Consider the following 12,957-nt stretch of genomic DNA (forward strand, 5'->3'; position numbering starts at 1 on the left):
AAACCACAAGATCATGACCTGAGCAGAAACTGAGAGTCAGACGCTTAAATGACTTAGCTACCCAGATACCCTATATAGTATATACTCTTTTTTGTCCAACTTATTTCCTGCAACATTACCCCTGTGAGGCTTACGCATGCTCTTGTGCACTTCAGTACTACACTCTTTCTCCGGGCTCTGTAGCATTCCTTTGTGTGGCTATACCAAAATATGTCTGTCTGTCTTATTGTGGGTAGACATGCGTGCTGTTCCCATTTTGGACCATCACAAAATCAGCTGCTTAACACCTTTGTACATGACTTTTGCTGAGCATAATTATTCATTTTTCGCGGGCCTAGACCCAGGAGTAGGTTTGCTGAGTTATAGGTTATACATAGCTTTAGCAGGTACTTCCAAGCATTAGTCTACAGTGATCCGGCCAACGTAAACGGCCAGAAATACATGTGAGTTCTAGTTACTGCAGAATTGCCAATCCTTTCAATTCTAGCCATTCCAATGGGTGTTAGTTATTTCTCTATGATTCAAAATGATAATTATTATCACATATTGATCAGCTGTGGCTCTAGGAACAATTCTACAAAGTCGGTATTATTATCTCCATTTTACAAGTGAGGCTCTGAGCAGCTTCTAAGTTGAATAAGTGGCCCAGATGAGAAGTAGTAGAACCAGAATACAAACGTAGAACAGTGACACAAGGACCTGTCTGTCCAGATACATCGTGTTGCCTCTCTCATCTTATTCCTCTTGAGATGTTACACAGTACCAAAGTAAGAGCTTAATAAAGGGTTATCAAATTAAAGGAATTGATGTCCGCAAAGCAGACATCACAAAGGAGGGAACTTCTGCATCAGAGGAAACCCATCTAGATGTTCTAAATTATAGTAACTGACTAGATTTAGTTGGAATTTGAGAGGCTGACCCTTGGGCCTCAGTTTCCTCATCTGTAAAATGGAGATAACACTGCCTTGGCCAATGAGAGATGAGAGGCAGCTCTTTGTCATTTGTAAATTGTGATTTTTTTTTTAGTATAGAATTTTTTAACCATAGCCATCATCTCTGGAGCTCTGTTAAGTCTATGGATTGCAGGGACTCAACCCTGAAGATACAGATTGGCTTGATTCAGGGTAGGGTGTGGGCATGTACATTTTTCTTTTTAAGATTTTATTTTTATTTTTTATGTTTATTTATTGTTGAGAGAAAGAAAGCACGTTGAGGGAGGGGCAGGGAGAGAGGGAGACAGAATCCCAAGTAGGCTCAAAACCCAATGTGAGGCTTAAACCCACCAACTGTGAGATCACAGCCTGAGCTGAAAGTTTTCAACGAACTGAGCCACCCAGACACCCCTGTGTGTATTTTTTTAAAGAGTATTTTGGGGGGGGGGGGCGCGTGGGTGGCTCAGTTGAGCGTCCAGCTTCGGCTCAAGTCATGATCTCACAGTTGGTGGGTTCAAGCCCCGTGTTGGGTTCTGTGCTGACAGCTCAGAGCCTGGAGCTTGTCTTTGGATTCTGTGTCTCCTTCTCTCTCTGACCCTCCCCTGCTCATGCTGTCTCTCTCTCTCTCTCTCTCTCAAAAATAAATAAAAACATTAAAAAAAAATTTTTTAAAGAGTATTTTTTTAAGTTTATTTATTTCTTTTTGAGAGAGAGAGGCAGCATGAATAGGGGAGGGGCAGAGAGAGAGAGATGGAAAGAGAGAGAATCCCAAACAGGCTCTGCACATCCAAGCTGATGCAGGGCTTGAACCCACGAAGCTGTGAGATCATGACTTTGGGCGGAAACCAAGAGTCAGACGCTTAACCGATTGAGCCACCCAGGTGTCCCTAAAGAGTATTTAAAGGTGACTCCAAGGCTCAGCTAAGGATGAGAACAGCCAGCGTAATGATATGTATGGATATCATTATCATTAATGTGTTATCATCATTGTTGTTATCTTTCAGGGTGGGGTAGAATAGGGAGACACTGTTCAGAGCAGTCTTCTGTAAAGCGTGGGAGATCCACTGTAAACGCTTAGAGAAGGACCACTGCTGGGCGCCTGGGTGGCTCAGTCAGTTAAGTGGCTGACTTAGGCTCAGATCATGATCTTGTGGTTTGTGAGTTTGAGTCCTGCATTGGGCTCTGTGCTGACAGCTCAGAGCCTGGAGCCTGCTTCAGTTTCTGTGTCTCCCTCTCTCTCTGCCCCTTCCCACTCATGCTCTGTCTTTCAAAAATAAATAAACTTTAAAAATATATATATTAAAAAAGAGAGAGAGAAGGATCACTGCCAGTATGTTCATACTCTGGCCATATTTGGCCTGGAGTCTGAGAGGCAAGTTGGTGCATGTGGTGCATGTGGGGTGTGTGTGTGTGTGTGTGTGTGTGTGTGTGTGTGTGTGTGTGAATTTGTGCCTGGAAAGGGCAGGGACTTAGAAATAAATCATGCAGTTTCTGTGTTGAGAGGAGGGACCAGGGCAAGAACAAGCAGTCTAATTCCTAGGCTTAAGCCTATGGATGTTTTTTTTTCTCAAGAAACAAGCAAAAGTGACCCCAGGCTTGGCTCCTGGAGGAGCAAAGCTGTTTCTGTCACCCTGATTTGGTCACAGCTGGGGTCTGAGTGCACAGCATCAGACTGCTGATCTGGGGAGACCCTATGAGCTAGCCTGAGAATCCAGCAGCTAACCATCTTCTTCCTGTTAGCCCCCTACTATACGGGGCACCCCAGGATATTATCCATCCCTGAGAGATCAGAAAGAAACAGAGCAAAGACCACCTCACTTCCCTCCTGCCCCACTGGGCTGCTCTGCCCACAGCCTGGAGGCCAAGGTCTGGGTCTCTTCCACTGTTTATACTCCAGAGGAGGACCCTGGGGACCCTGTAGGCGAAGCTAGTGTCCCTGCATGTCCTGGGGTGGGAGGGAGGCGAGGTCCTGCTCGGGCTCAGGAAAGGACGTAGGAGGGAAAAGAGGAAATAAAGTAGAGGCCAGGATTAATGGAGTGGCTTCAGGAACTAATAGTGCATTTACCAACATCTCCTCCTCTGACTCCCATCCAGGGAACCTGGCCACGGCTCCGAGGCAGACTGTCCAGCTCCCAGACCATCTCCTGGGGATACCAGGGCTGGAAAGAGGCAGGAAGTCTCTCAGGGGAGGGAGAAAACCCCTCTTCTCTTACACTCCAACCTCTGGAGACGAAACCCCAGGAAGCGCAGAACCTTCCCTGGAGCTACCCAGCTTTGATGTAGCCAGTGGGAAGTGCATTACTGGATGGTGTTTCGGGGACTCCTCTCTACCCCAGCCACGGCCATAGGGCCACAGTCCTGGCCACCTGCCACAGTTTCTCTCAGCCTGTCCCCACCCCTTGCCCTCCTTTCTCCCAGGCCTCCTTCCTAGAAGCTGACCTGGAGCTGGATTTCCAAATAAACAGTAACTAATTGGATTAGAAGCTGATAATATTGTTGACCTTTCTTAATGTCTGCTGGCTGTCTTTCCACCACACTGAGGCTTAATTGTATGGGGTGGGGAGGAGGGTGGGGGACTTCCAGGAGTGAAGTGTGACCCCTGTTAACCTCAGATAAAATGGGCTCAGTGTCTTCCCAACTGCCTGTCATCCCCCACGGAGAAGGAACACACACATGCTCCCACTGTCATCAAATAATTACACAGATGATACACACATGCATAGGCATGCATGCAGAGATGCAAATACACCCAGAGGCACATGCGCATCCTCACCCAAGTGCATGTATGGCACACACATGACTCTGAACACAGATCATGTATGTAGACAAATCACACTGGATGTTACACACTCAGTACTACATAGATGATAGGCATGCACACACACAGATACACGCTTGCAAAATGCAAGCATCAAAAATACATAGAGACAAATGTAATTACAGACGGGATGCTAATACATGATAGGTATGCTCACAAGTGCACACAGATACACACACAGAGATACCCGGACATACACACGTCCTCACACACATGGTGCTTAAGTAAATGAGCACATGCAATGCATGGTACCTCCATACACACATGTGCACACCAGCACATACCTTTGCACACCCGTGGACATGAGAGCCCCTGCCCCCTCTCTAACACAGGCAGTCTGGTCCACCCCACACTCCAACTCTTTCACAATCTCTGATGCTTCCACTTTCTATTTGTTCCCAGGTTCCCTGGCTATATTTCTGCGACCCTGAATTTTGGGGTGTCTTGGAACTCTGGCTTGGCCTGAGTGTCTCCACCTCTCGGTATGTCTGAGGCCCTGTCTCTACATGGACGTCTCTCATCCTGGGATGCTGAAGTTGAAAAGGCTTGGCAGGTAGTGTGGGGCGGAGGGCATGAAAAGAGAAGAGATATGAAGGGGAGAGAAGGATGGGGGGGGCAGAGAGGATGAAGAGGAAGGTCGGGGGAGAGGACTGAGGGAAAAGAGGGGGCGGCGAGGGAAGGGGAGCGAGGGGCGGGGGAGGGGCGCCTTCCTGCGCACAGCAGATGTTGCTGCGCCTCGGATGGAGCTGTTAATGTAAGTGGAGTTTCTGCAATGGTAATTAGGAGGGCCCTCATTACCCTGGCGGAGCCGGCTGAGAGCCGATAAAGCCGAGGGGGAGAGGGGCCGACATCAGGGTAATGGGGGAGCAGGGCCATTGAGGAGCTGGAGCCGAGCCGGGACCGCTCCGCGCGCAGCTGGAGCCCGGCGAGAGGGCCGGGGAAGGGGGGCGTGGACCCGGCCTGCAGCCCAGGGAGGAACCGGTGAGAGCGGCGCGGGGTGCGGAGCCGCCGGGGCGCGCTGGGGCTCCGTGCGTTCACAGGGGAGAGGCGGCCCCGAAGGACGCGCTGCGACGGCTGCCTCTGGCTATCTGCAAGAGGAGTGTCGAGGAGGCTTCTAGGCCCGAGTGCCCCTGCGTGCAGCCGTGGGAAGGGACGTCCACAGTGGCCTCTGCGTCTCGATTCAGAGACCCCTGGTGTCTGGACGGAGGTGGGGCTTGAGGGTGGGGATGTGGAAAGGACACCCCGTTCTCCTCTGGTGTCCCCTCTGCCCTGCCCCTGGGGATCTACAACACTCATTCGGAGTGACCAAAACATGGACTCGAATAGAATAGCTAGGAGGAAAGTTTATGTCCAGACGGAAGGCTCCAGAATGTCAGGTCACAGACTCCTAAGGAGACCATTATTCAGGAAATGCAAGTAAACGTCCTAGTGCCCCATGCTCCCCTCACAGGTTGTCTTTCCCTGCCTCTTCCTCCCGTCCTCCCCTGCACTACCACCCTGAATCCTTGGGGAGGGACCCAGAGCAGTGAGGATGCTGGAAGCTGGGTCCACGCAACTCTGATCACCTGGCTTCCCTGCAGTGCTCGGCAGGGAGGAGGGCAGTGATGGCGGCGGGGGCCCCCTGCCGCTCTGCTCCCCAGCCAGGAAACTAGGAGCCGTCTCCAGAATGGGGGTCCAGGGTTGGGAGCCCACTTTGCCAGTTACCCTCCCTGCCCCTGAATATTTCCATGATGAGCCCCCTGTGCTTCATGGACTAAGGAGCCAGCAAGCCCAGCCTTCTCAGCTAACTGACAGCCATCTCTATGGGACATATTAGTCCCCTTCTCCTTATGCTCCTCCTGCCCCAGGCCGGTTGACCCTGGGAACACTTTCAAGAAGCCAGGAAATCTGCTGCCGGGGTAGAGAGGGGAATTGTGGGGACCTTTGCAACCCATCTCCTTCAGCAGAGGGCCCGTCATTGAATCCCCTCTATGCACAGCCCCACCCCCACCGCACCACCTGCAGCTGCTTTCAGAAGCCCAAGGTCATTGACTCCTGAAACTCCGGTTTGCCAACTTCCCAAGAACCACAGAAGCCCCTCCATTATGGAAAAGGGTGGAACAGAGAGAAGGGCTCTTCCTTTCGGGCTTTGACGAAGGGACAGGAAATCCTGCGGATGCTGACCCAGGAGGTAACCACATCACCCAGAGTACTGAAGAGATGTGGGGCCTCTCAATGGCACAGCGTGGGGAGAGATCACAGATGCCCCTCCCCTCTTTTGCTGCGGTGGCAGAGCAGGGGTTAACGGGGAGAGGCTGCGAGGCTGGAGCAGGCGGTGGCTCCCGCCTCCTCCTCCCGCCCCCCCAGAGTTGCTGACTCTTCCTTTTTGTTCGGGCTGACAGCGAGCACCTGGTGTGCTCGTGCTACAATATTGTTCCTGCCTCCCTCCCCCCAGGCCCCAGGCTCCCCTCTCTCCCCCTCCCCACCCGCCCCCAGCCTTCCCCACTGCCTCCTCTTCCCCAAGCCCCCTCCTGCCTATGGCCTCCTAGGCGCCCCCCCACACCCCACAAGCGCCGACCCTGCGGTGTCAATAAACACAACATATGCTGCCATTAATGTGAAAATCGTGCCCTCTACTCCATTCATCCCCTCAGCCTGATTGCCCCGCTGGGGTGGGGTAGGGGGGTACTGAAAGAAAGGTCAAGTGGGAAACATTAACTACCTTTTTTTTTTTAATCTGCTCAGCCTCCGCCCCCACCTCCAGCCTTGAGAGAGGGAAAGAAATTGGAAGGGCATGGATGGGATAAGGATACGGGTGTTCTGAGACTCAAGTTCTCCACCAAGCCCATTGGAAACAGGTGAGCACCCTCATGCAACCCATACGCCCCTTCAGTTCTGGGGAGGGGGGGTCAGAGTGAGGCCCTGTTGGCTCTCCCACAGGCAAGCATGTTGCTGACGCGTTTCTCCGGGGGACAGAGATGGGTCCCCTCCTCTTGCAAGGCCGGCAGTCATCTCGGTTCCTGGGGACTTTCTGTCTAACCACATGGACTATAAAAGACAAACCTGAGGCCTCTCCAAGTGGGGCTGGGTTTCCCTTCTGAAGGAGCCAAATACCTCAGATGGCTAAGGGGAGTGGCCTGGCCTCAGTCTGCTCAACTAAATCACCAGTTCCAAGACAGCAGGGAATAATAAAGATAAAAATAATATAATAACAACAGCCAACATGTATTGAAGGCTTATTTATGTACCAGGCATTGTGCTAAGCACTTTACAGGCTTTATCTAATTTGTTCCCCGTAAGACCTCTATGGGGAAGTTACAACTGATATCCCCATTTTACAGCTGAGGAAAACAGGCTTAATAAGGATAGCTAGCATGTATTGAGTGCTTACTGCATGCCAGTCCCTATGCTGACTTCTCTCTGTACAATGCCAGTAACCCAGTAAGGTGTTAGTGCCAGTAGGAGTATTAGTGCCATTTAACAGAAGAGGAAACTGAGGCTCAGAGAGGCCCAGTAACTTGCTCAAAGTCACACAGCCAGTAAGCAGAACTTGGCCAGAAATTCAAGTCTGTCTGACAGCAAAGCTTTTGATCCTAATCCCTATGCTTTCTTGACTCCTTTCTCTGTGTTTCTCCGTCTCTGGTAGCCCCGCAGCACACAACCCCCCACAAGCCTACCCAGTGTTAATGGATGTATGGTAGGGCCAGGGGGACAGGAAAGCCAGAGAGAGCAGCCAGAGCACGTGACAGAGTTCAACTTTCATTCTCTTCCCAGCTCTTTGCCTTTTCTTCTGTCACTTCTTGCCACTGCTGAGCTGTACCCTTGCAGCCAGTGTGCTCACTTCACTGTCCCCCAACCCCCATACCCAGCCCCATTCTGAGGTTTCATTGTGGACAAGCAAAACGTCCCTTTAGGCTCCCAGAGCACAAAACATTGTGCTTGGCTTTGCAGCTCACTTCTGAGACTCCAGTTGCTTTATTGATATTAACTTTAACNTGCCTGGGCACCACCCTGACCTCTCTTTTCCTCTTTCATTATCTGCTCTGGGCACCAGGGAGCCAGCACCAAAATTAAAACAATAACTAAGCCTGAAGTGGACCCAGCAGCCCCCACTCCCACCCCAAGGGAGGGGAGAAAAGCTACAAAAACACCTGGAGAGGAGAATAATCAATGGAAGGGGAGGGGGTGACCCACTCCCATGCCAGCCCCCCCCTTAACCCTTTATCCCCTGCACAGTACCAGGACTCCCCCATTCCCTCCTTCCCACCCCATCCTATAACGAAGCAGCAGTTTTTGGCAGCTGCTCAGCCATTTGGGGCTTTGGGATTTGAACAAACAAACCTGGGTTGGTAAAGTCCCCCCAAGCTCATAGTCAAGGGCGAAGACCCGCGGAGGATGCCAGTGCTATCACAGCAGGAAGTTCCTCCTTGGGCAAATTCCTGGAGAACTGATCTGATCACTTAGGGCACTTAGTGACCTATACATACTTTATGAAGTACACCACCTTATTCCATCCCCACAACAACTCCACAAAGTAGGTATTGTTGTTGTTCATATTTTTCAGACGATAAAACTGAGGCTACACAATTTAAATGACTTGCCTAAATTTGTATCGGTTAATAAGTGGCGGAATCCAGTTTCAAACTCAAACTCGGGACTTTTCACAGCCTACGGTTAACCACCTTGCAGAACTGTCCGCACACATCTCTCCTACATGTTCCTGAAGTCTGATTCAACAAGTAGACCCAGATCAGGGATCTTGTGGCCCTCAGTCTCCCAGGCTCTAGAATGGGCCTGCAGTGACCTCTCATCTCACCTCAGAACTGTCTGAAAGGAAGGGAGATGGGCCGAAGCAGGGCCCAGTTCTAATCCTGCTGAGGCCAGCAGAGGGGGCTGCTGCAGCTGAGGTCAAGCGGCGGGAGAGGGAAGCCGAGTGATGGGCCTGGCCCAGAAAAGCGAAGGTGTTGATTATCCTGTGGCAGTCAGCCGGTCTCCCCATACAGCCCCCCACGGCTGTGGGTAAGCAGCTCCTGCAGGGGGCGCCCTTCCAGGGAGAAGGGCAGAGTTAGCACTCTCTGCTACCCCATTGGCCCCACATCAGGATTCCCATATCTTCCAGCAGGGCCTGTGCTCGCTCCCACCCCAGCCCTCTCCAGCCTCTCAGGGTCTTCTACTAATCACCCCATTGTGCTGAATTCTGCTGGCACAAGAGCGGGACTTTTCCAAAGGCACTGTACTAGAAACCCGAAGGAGAGACTAGAAAAGCCGACACTTGGGTTCTTGAGTCCAGGCATTGTTCTAAGGGCCTTGCCTAAAATTTGCACAACAATTCTAAGAGGCAGGTCCCCTAATCAAGAGATGGAGAGGAGAACCTGAGAACTCACAAGCTGAAGCTGGTAAATGGCACAGCTGGGATCTGAATCCAGGCAGTCTGCCCTTATGCAGCACTGCTTTTCCCAAAATGAAAGAAGAAAGTAAAGAAAAAAAAGAAAATAAAAAAGAAAAAGAGAGAGAAAGGAAGAACATTAAAGTCTTCAAACTCTTAATTTTTTAAATGTTTGTTTTTATTTTTAATTTTTTTATTATAGTTAATATTTATTTTTTGAAAGAGAGCATGAGTGGGGGGGTGGGCAGAGAGAGACAGACAGACAGACAGAATGTGAAGCAGGCTCCAGGCTCTGAGCTGCCGGCACAGAGCCCAATGCAGGGCTCGAACTCATGACCTGAGCTGAAGTCAGATGCTTAACCATCTGAGCCACCCAGGTGCCTCAAAAGTTTCCAAACTCTTTCAAATTCTTTATTCTGCTTTAAACTGTAAGCTCCCTAAGGGTATTCTCACCCATTGTTTCATTCCTATAGGATAAGACAGAATAAGACATCCATAAGTGTGCACCAAATTTTAAGATCACTAAAGGCCACAGAGGACTGCCTGTCACACCCTAAGGGCACAGACAACATGACACTTCCCCTTGCCTCAACTTTGGCTGGTTAGGGTGCTAGACCCAGCCATATCGACTCCTGGACCAAGGTAGGCTCACTGATACAGGAGCCACACCTGATGAGGTCCTCAGGCCTTTCCAGAACTCTTCCCATCTTCTCACTGGTCTCTCCTGACCCTACAGTTACTGACCCAGCCTTGGCTTCTCAGCTAGTCCATATAGCAGCCCCAAATTCCTGCCTGTACCTCCCTCCAAAGACCAGTCAGCCTTCAAGTGGGCCCCTCATGACCCTGCCCTTCAGAAGCCCCGGCCTCCCCAACGCAATTCTCTGCTTGTTATCCTAGAGCATACTGGTGGTTAAGGCTGCCCTTTGCTTACCCCTCAGCTCGGGTCCCTCACCCCACAGACTGGGTTTAAGTTGTCCTGAGGCCAGAAGCTCTGGACCCAGGAGCCCTTCGGCTGCACACCTGCCCCCTGCCCACAGCTGACCAAAGACTTTCCTTGGCCACTCCTTCACCACAATCCCTCTGTCGCTCTGTTCCTGATGCGAGAGTTTCCTCCAAATCCCCACACTGCCTCCTGTGACCCACTTAGAATCCTAACTCTCCAGACTTAAAATAGAAAACACTCAACACAAGCTTTTACACTTCCCGCTACCAGCTGAATAAAGGTTGCGTCTTTAGCAAAAACGAAATAACCGCCTACTACTACTAATAGTTGCCCACCAATGCAGAGTGGGTGGCTGGCCATTCATTTGGTCAGCTCTTCCCAGCCCACTTTCTACTTGTCCCCAGGCTGTGTAAGCGCAAGCGGGTCTCTCCTGGTGTTGGTCAGGAGCGTGGCAGTTGGCTGTGAACAGTGTGTTCCGTGTGTTTTCCCCTCCTTAGGAAAAACTCCAAAGCGACTGCTTGCCCTGGCCTCGTCTGTAATCTGGGGCATTGATCTGGGCCCATTGATAGCTGATTGTTCGTGACTCTGACTCGGTCGCATTCCTGTAATCTCCAGCCTTCTGCTCAGTTTGCATGACAAGAAGCGGCCTCCGTGGGGAGAGGTCGCTCACCTCTGACCAGGATATAATTGGAAAAAGAAGGTCATTGCTGCCTTTGCTTCTGGAGCAGATCAGCTTCGTTCCATTTGTGTCATGAGCTCTCGCCAGCACACACTCTCAGTGACATGGAGACAATGGCCGTGCCCCAACAATGGGGCCCACAGAGATGTGCTCAACATGACACAAACACACCATGGGGACCCACACTGGCTCTCATCAGGACAGGCATGTACTACACGTGCACACAATAGGTGCTCTCAACAAACGTTGGTAACCCCAAAGACACACAGGCCAGCTCGTGTGACTTCCACATACAGAGGACGCACAAAGAGACTCACAAAACAAAGCTTGCCCAAAGACACAGGTTCCCAATGACGTACACATTGTGGCACAGACATTGCCACAAGGGCAAAAAAAAAAAAAAAAAAAGGCAAACAAAAAAAATCCCCAGGCTGAGCTACCACACCTAGCATGAAAAAATAATGCGAGAGTAATACCTTTCTTCAAGCTGTGCCCATGTAGGAATATATCAGAATTACCTGAGGTGCTTTGACAAAACCCGTGTTTCCACAATCCCTTCCAGCCCCTATACACTTCTTACAATATGAGTGCATGTGGCTAGACACGTTTATGTTGAAAAGCTCCCTCAAGTAATTCTGATATGCCCCCAGGTTGAGAACCATTGAACTGACACCACCAATCTCCCCTTCGTGCCAGAATTCATTGGCAGGGGTGTTGGGCTGTCTTTTATTTTCTCATTCAGTTTGGGAAAGGGCAGGCAGGAGCTGAGAAAAGGATCTGTCTGTGGCCAAGAGATTAGGGGTCAGACAATGGCCAGGAACCGAAAGAGTTAAAACTGGGCATTGATCCCGCAGCGACCTTGGCTGGCCTCGTTAACCCCCCTCACTAGGACTGTCCCGGAGACTCGCCTGCGCTCTGCCAGCAGGATGCAAAGGCCCAAATCCCACACCGCCTCCGAAGCCGCAGCTGCCGCAGACTTGGCAATTTTGGGGGACACTGGCTAACCCCAGGCCTGGTGATCCAGCCCCTGGGCCACTTCCCCATGCAGGGTCCCAGGGTGCCATAGTCAACACTTATGAAAGCCCGAAGGTTGCTTCTATTAGGGTTGGGGGCAGGGGGCGAGATGCCCTACCCCCACCCCTGTCACGCGGGGAGCTCTCGGGAGAGGGCAAAGGGCACCGCGCAGGGACCAGGCGTCGGTCACTTGAGCCCCAGCTTGCAGGCGCGTAGATCCGCCGGGACAGCACAGGGTCGCGCCGCCCCCTGGCGGTTCAATAGCAGACTTGAGGCAATAGGGGCGGGCGGCTGCGTGGTCTCCTTGCTCCAGGACAGGTTCCTCCTTCCAGCGTTGGGGAGTGGGGGGACGCGGGAAGGGAAGGGTGTTGAAGACACCCCCCCCCGAAGACTGTCCTGTTCTGTCCCTTCCCTTCCGTTCTCCCTCTGTCCCTTTCTCCATTTTTTCTCTCTTCCTCCTCCCCGCATCTCTCCCACTCTTTCTGCCCTCCCCTCTCCCCGTGTCCTCACTCCCTCTCCTACCCCCGCTTCCTTTCTCTCGTCCTTAGCCCACCCCCTCTGGCCCCCGCGGGGCAGCGCCTCGGTGCGCCCGCTTGGCAGTTAGCCCATTAGATCTCGTACTATTGATCCGCTTCTGAGCTGAAGCTGACAGCCCCCCTTCCCGGTCTCCCCATGTCCCCATTCCCGGCGGTCCCCCCCATCTCCAGGCAGTCCCAGCCCTGCGCCTCCCCCCACCCCCAACTCGGGCCNCCCGCGCTCGCCGCGCACACGCACGCGCGCACACGCAAGGCAGGAGCCGGGTATATAAATATCTCCAGCTCTCCCCATAGCCGGGCAGATTTATTCCGCTGCCAAGCCTGCAGAAAATTGACTTGTTCATGGAGGCGGCTATTGACACATCACCGGGGGGAGGGTTAGGGGAGAAAGCAGTGGAGCCGGCGCCCCTCCATTATACGTTAATGTAATCAGCAGTGTGCGAAATGACTGCGCGGAAAATAGCATCACTGACATTTATATTAGAGGATATTGATGGCAGGAGCTGTGACCGCATCACTCTGCCTCCCGTTTCCACGGATTGACACAGGAGCCTCTTGTTGGCTCCATCCACGCTCGCCTCCCCTCCCCCTCTCCCCCTCCCGCCCTCTCTCCCTCTCTCCACCCACTCTGTGTCTCTCCAGCTCTCCCCCTCTGCTCGCCTCACCCCCA

The sequence above is a fragment of the Crocuta crocuta genome, unplaced genomic scaffold (assembly GCF_008692635.1).
Source record: "Crocuta crocuta isolate KB4526 unplaced genomic scaffold, BGI_CrCroc_1.0 scaffold619, whole genome shotgun sequence".
NCBI lineage: Eukaryota > Metazoa > Chordata > Mammalia > Carnivora > Hyaenidae > Crocuta > Crocuta crocuta.